Below are 6820 nucleotides of genomic sequence, written 5' to 3'. Positions count from 1 at the left end.
TTCTAAGCAGCAAGCACCGTGCCAGGTTCTAGGCAGGGCACAGTGGATCGTGCAAGAACTCACAATTTAATGACAGGCACCTCTCACACACTGCCCTGTTTCCTCATTGGAGAGTTTTTTCTTTTTCTCTTTTCCTATTACATTTTCACTTGGGCCATAAATCACCAAGACTTTCTTACACACATGGAGTGACCACAGGAGAGGCATAAATGTACCAGATACAAGACGGCCACAGATTTTTGACACTCCTCCCATTAAGAGGTGGGGTTCAGCCCCCTCCTCTTGAATATAAACTCACGTGGGACTGTTTAGACCAATAAAGAATGGTGGAAGTGATGCATGGCCAGTTCTTGCCATGATCTTGCCTTTGAGAAGACTGGAAGGTTCTTCCTCAGTCTTTTGGAGCCCTGAGCTTCGATGCAATACAGCCATTCACCTACCCTCCAAGAGAAACCACACAGAAAGGCCCAAAAGATGATCTGGAAATGGAGAGGGGCCCAGTGGAGCCAAATCTTCTGGCCAGACCTTGACAAACATCAGGCATGAGAATGAAAGCCATCTCGATCCCTCCAGACCAGACCAGCAGCCAACAGGACACCATTGAGTGAATGGCATTATTCTACCTGCCCAAACTCCTCCCCCACAAAGTCATGGTATAACAACGTGGTAGTTGTTTCCCACCATTCAGTATCAGGTCAGTTTTTGACTCAGTGATAGAAAACTGGAACAGTGCAGATAGTCATCTTACTGGGTCTGCCAGGCAGTTCCCCTAGGAGGTCTCACCCAGAGGAGTAAAAAAATTTCCTAGAGTAAGAAGATACTTGATAAACACGGGTTGAGTGACTCCCAAGCCCTCCTTCTTCTGATGCTCTGGCTAACGGCATGTCCCCACTCCTGATGTGTATAGAATCCTTTGACAATGATTGTATAATGACTTCTGATTAATCTGCCATGATTGTATGCGGTGAACTTGACTTCCTCAATGCATTAGGAGCTCCTTGAAGGAAAGGGTTGCATCTTCTTACTCCTCTCTTCCATGCTCGTCACAGAGCTGGGGACACATGCATGCTGAGAAAATGCAGTTCCATTAAGAATACAGTGATTGCTTTTGACCTAGAAGTTTTAGAATTCATCCAGTCCTTGGAAGAGCCTTGACCATCACTCAGGGCACCTCAGGTCATCTCCTGGTCTGCCACTGAGGTACCAGGTGCCTGTGATCCGGTCAGTTTCCCTCGCTAGAACTCAGCTGCCTCATCTGTAACATAAAGACATTAGATGAAATGATGCTTAATCCCCTTCCATCTCTGAGAGTCAGTTTTCCAAGAAAGGGTCTGTGTACTCATTTATTTTTCAAGCATTGCTAGTCCAGCTGCCATAGACAACATCACTAGATCATGGACAGCAACGCATATTTCTCCAAGAAGGAAGAGAGTGCGCTCCTTTCTTTAGGGAATTACATGTCAAGGATCATCCACGTGGAGTCAAGAGGGTTCCTTTGTCTAATTCTAGGGAGATCAGCACTTTACAGCCAAAACTTTCCCATAAAGATGGGCTCAGTACTTTTCATGGCTGTGGGGAGAGGTACAGCCAGGCCAGGAGGACCCTCCCAGAAACCTTTCTTAATTTTCAAAATAATACCGATGCTTGTAGTAATCATAACAAGTATTTCTTAACCGCTATACACGTGGCCTTATTTCCTACCACTCTGTGCAATGCATTATATGTAATTGATGGTCACACTCCCGACTCTCTGGAATACCTTTCTCAGCTCCATAAATCTGGGCAAGATGCATTGTGAGCACCAGCTTTTGCAAGAATTCTCAGGTTGAGCGGAGAGCCCCTCCACTGTGCAGAGCTCCATCCTAGCCAAGCCATCTATTATTGAAATGATCACTGCATGTTCCTATTTTCAACTTGTTAGTTCACTGAAAGTATGGATCGCATCCTGCTTGTGGCTGCATGTACAAGGCATAAACCGCGCCTGCACATGGTAAATGGCTGAAGAAGCCCTTGTCTGCTGGATTCCAGTTTATAAAAGGTCTTCATTATCATCCCTGCTGACCTATGAAGAGAGGCAAGTGACCTTCTTCAGATTACCTAACCACTGCCCTCCTTCCCCAAAGATGCTTGCTAAAACTCTTCCCCACATCCTGAGAATATAGAGCTTCTCTCTGGTGGGAGGCAGAGATCTCACACCCTCCCCTCCCCATGGATACATATCTTTTGTGTTCTGTGTCTGGGAAATGCCCCAGGATTCCCTGCTGTGTTACCCTGGGAGACTATTGCTCAACCCCAGCAGCTGTTCTGGAGGAAAAGAAAAAGCAGACATTCTGAATGTATCCTACATACAATGCAATATTGAACCAAAGCTCGCTAATGAGTGAGAGCACTTTTATTGTGCCGTCTACTTTCAGTGAGGTCTCGCTCTTAATTTCCAGTGGGCGTAGCAGGAAGTACAAGTATAAAAAAAGTAAAACATATAGATTACTAATACTGTTGCTATATAAAACAATATTTGGCCAAGATGGTTCAGATATGATTCAGTCCTTGTTCATCAAGTTGCTAAATATTATTCAGTGAGCGGAGTCACCATATGGTTATAACTGAGTTTCCTGGGGAGGCTGGGTGAGATATTGTGTTGGATATAGAATCTGGAAGGGTGTGTGTCTCTGGTGGTTGGAGTCTGGAGCGAGCTGCAGACTGCTAATGCCATTAAGCGCTCATGCAAAGACGCAAATGCACACGGCCAACGCGAAAGGCACGATCCAGCGCAGATCGTGCTGGGAGGCTGGTTTCTTTCAGAAATTGTTGAGGAGTGGGAAAAGCCACACATCTAGACCCAGATGTAATCTTTAGAGAAAAATATGTGTAGGCAAGTACAGTACCAGCTGGGAAAGTCTAAATGACTGAAACCTATGACTCAGAAATCTTGAATTGCCTTGAACTTAACGAAGCTCTGTGGGGATGACTCAGTTCATTCATGTCCTTAGCTTGCAGGTTTAAACGCTTGCAGAAGGGGCTGTTGTCCAGAGCTTGGAAGATCAGATCCCACAGAGGAAACATGACTCGTGCCAGGAGGTGGTCTGGGGTGCGTGACGCGGGAGCAGGGGCTGGGGAGGCAGGGGAGCGGGTGAGCATTCTTCCGGCAGGCTGAGCATCCTCAGGCAAGCGCAGTGCTCTCCAGACCCGACTCCTGTCCTCGGAAAATGGGAAGGAGCGAGCAGATGGTTTTTAATATTTTGTCAGCTTTGATACACTGGTTATCTAGGGTCTCCACAAGAAACAGAATTTGCCCTGGATGGTTCAAATAAAGAGATTCTAATACAGGGACTCTTTGAAGATGTCTGTGCCAAGTTAGGAGAACAAATGAGAAAGAGTGAGGCACCTGGAGACCAGTAAAGGCAGGAAGCCATTGTCACTCCATGGCCAAATGGACCAAAGGAAAACAGTGTTACTGGAAGCCAGTAAGAGTTGGAACTCTGGAGAAGCCCACCCAGGGCCCTGGAGCCATAGTCCCCAGGGGACACAGCTCCCCAGTGACAATGATGATGCAAGGAGAGGACGGAAAAGGAAAAACATGGACTGTATCTTCTCCCCCACCACCCTTCAGTTTCTTGCGGGTGCCCTTATCGCCATACCCAACTGGGTGCCATCAGCCAGGTCAGGCTAGGCCACAGGGATTGGAGCAGCGCAGAGAAGGGTAGAGCATGCAACTGAAGTGGGCGAAGACAGAGATGCTGGCACATATTTGATGACATTATTCATGTTATTATGCCTCTACATTAGGGAAAAGGGCAGAACACTTTTTCTTTTTTTTTTCTGGAGTGATTGAAGAATTGGAGAATAAATCTCAAGTAGCAGAGTTCCTGAGGGCAGGGACCAGGTTTTGCTCTTTCTTTAACCCATCAGAATCTATCACAATGTCTGGCACATAGTAGATAATCCGGAAATATTTGGTGAATTAAATATTGATCACAAATCAACATTTATAAACATCTACAAAGTGTCCAGGGTACAACATATGGTGGATGCTCTACTAATATCTGTCAAATGAATAATGAATGTGTAAGTTCAAAGCAAATTATGTAATCTCTTGGACAAAAGGTTCTGCAAACCTCAGGCTAACCCTTAGTATTTTTGCCTTCATAGTTGTTTTGAATATGATCGATGGTTATCATTGCACAATCTGTGTAAATTTCCTGGACTCTGAAAGTGGACCCTGGTCCAATATTATAATAGATGAATAAGCAAGAGGGGCCTTTAAAGAGACATCTTCTGCTTTCTTGAGGGCTGAGTTTTCCCAGCAGGAGTGCTTGCAAAATTGGAATGTTTAGGCACATTGAAATACACATGAAATCACCTCCTGACAGGTAGATGTTCTAATAGAGGGATGTTCCTTAGAGTCAACAAGCGATGGATGGACATCCAGCTCCACCATCACTCAGCTCTCTGGCTTGAGACAAATACTTGACCCAGTGAGCCTCAGGTGTGGTTTAATGCTGCCTTGTAGGGTCAGTGTAAGAAATGAATGAGATGATTGTGCCAAGTTCCTGGTCATGAGCCCAACAAGAAATAGATGATGACTTCTCAGCTCCAGCTTTCTAGCGGAGTCCTTGATGTCCTTAGAGTTGATGTATAGCATGAGATCAATGATGAGAAGACATTTCTTGCATTGCTATCTATGTCACACTTAAAAGAAAGTCACTTTTTATTATGGGAACAATCCTGTGCATAAGAAAAACGTAAGAAATAGTCAAAATTACAGAACACATCTTGCAGTTTGTATCTAGGAACTGATGTGCACATGTGTCACCTCGGGACGCAGAGGATCGTCACAGGTGTGTGTTAGCAATTCTCCTTTTTGGTACTTACTTAGCTCCTGTGATGACACTGTGGCGTGAAGAGCCACCAGCCACTCTCCCACACTTCTTCGAGATGGTCAAGTCCAGTTCCCTCTATAGAGACTGAAATGCCAGATGCCTTTTTTCCCAGCCTTCCTTGCAGCTAAGCCAGGCCATGTGATACAAAGTGACCAATGGATCTGGAGACATTTTTTTTTTTGTTAGAATATTTCTTTTTGTCCTCAGTTCCTGAAATAGCTCCAGAACAATAAATGTGAAACGGGTGTCTTTTGTCATTCATAACCATCCCCTTTCAATTATACCCGAGTTTGTGATAATGAGGTGACTTTTGGCCTTCTGCTGGCCTTCAGAGCCCTGCTCCAGCATCGTGACCTTAAGAAAAATCTTCCTGAGATTCCTACATTCAGCTACATGCCCTTCCTCTGTGCATCCTTAATGGTCAGTCCTTATATCCTTTTTTGGCATCCATCATTTTTAAAATGAAATAAATTGTATATCTGTCCAAATACATTAAATTTTTCCTAAAAGCAGAGGCTAAACAATAGTCTTCCTTCTTCCCTTTTTTCTTTCTTCTTCCCTTTTATCTTCCTCCTCCTCTTTCATCTCCTCTATCTCCTTTCCCTCTTTTTGCTTCTTCTATATGTTCAAGGTACGGTATAGTGAAGTTCTTGACCTTCAGTGAGTATCAAAACTCTTTATAGACCAGGATTAAACTGGGTACTATGGGAAACACAGAAGAATAGCAAAAGGTGGTGATTAAGGGCAGAGACCACTCTGTTCAACTTCGCAATCCTAGTGCATGGTCCAGAGGAAGTGCTCAGGAAATGTTTGCTGAATGAAAAAAAAAAAATTAGACTCGAGCAGAATCAATTTTATTGAAATGACAAACTTGACGTAAGAATCATTTTGGATGTGAATTAACACTGCCTTGCACTGAATTAGGTAATAGTGGTATTTTATAAATATGGATTGAATAAATGATGTATACTGTTAATGCAACCAGAATTTCAAATTTAAAATTCTGTACCTTGTGAAATAGGACTCTATCTTGATAGTTAATGTCTTTGCTTCGTAGTTGATTCTTCTCTGATGATTTGAATTATCAGCTTCAAAATATACTAAGTACTCATATGTAAAATGGATCATTTTCTGTAATCTTTATTTTATTACCTTGCGTCTTACCAGAGGGCCAACACTGTTTTAATCAGCATGTGTGAATGGGTGATATGAGTGTCCCACTTTTGTCTTTCTTTTATTCCCAGTGTTTTTCAATCATTCTTAGACATTTAAGGATCCAGATAAATATTGGGCTCAAATGTTAAGCTCCATAAACATCTCAAAATGATTGCTTAAGGCTGAGATGGTATTAAATTTAGAGATTATGTGATACAATACCGCACAGTGAATAAAAATGCAGTTTTAGGAATTAAATGCCCAGAAACAAAAGAACGACTTTACAATTTTCTGACCTGCCGTCTTTGTCAAGTCAAGTGAATCCATTTCTTCCTTTTATAAAATAATAGTAATAATAATAATATCTACACATAGGTTTCTCAACTAGATAAAATAAGAAAATTCATAGTGAATATTCAGCCCAGTGTCTGGTACTGAAAAGTATTAATAGAGGTTAATTAGCTATTTAATTTCCCAACATTGCTGTCACACCTCCTACATGCCCCTCCACAGCTGATGATAAACTCTCTATCCCAAGAAAACCAGCTCATAGGAAGGGCTGAGCCATCCAGGTTTTCTGTGTTTTTGTGAGACCCTGAGACTACTTCCACAATGATGGCGGACCTGTAACTCTGCAGCCGTGCACAGGGAGTTCGGGGCAGCCTGCCCTGGTGGGTCCTGGAGGAAGTCAATTGAGCCAAACAGGAGATGAAGAAAAGCAGAAATAAGAAATTCAAGGTGACCCTTACAGTAAATTTTCCTTTTAATTGACTAGGTTTTCACAA

The sequence above is a fragment of the Camelus ferus genome, chromosome 15 (assembly GCF_009834535.1).
Source record: "Camelus ferus isolate YT-003-E chromosome 15, BCGSAC_Cfer_1.0, whole genome shotgun sequence".
NCBI classification, from domain to species: Eukaryota; Metazoa; Chordata; class Mammalia; order Artiodactyla; family Camelidae; genus Camelus; species Camelus ferus.
This window is presented reverse-complemented; position numbering follows the sequence as displayed.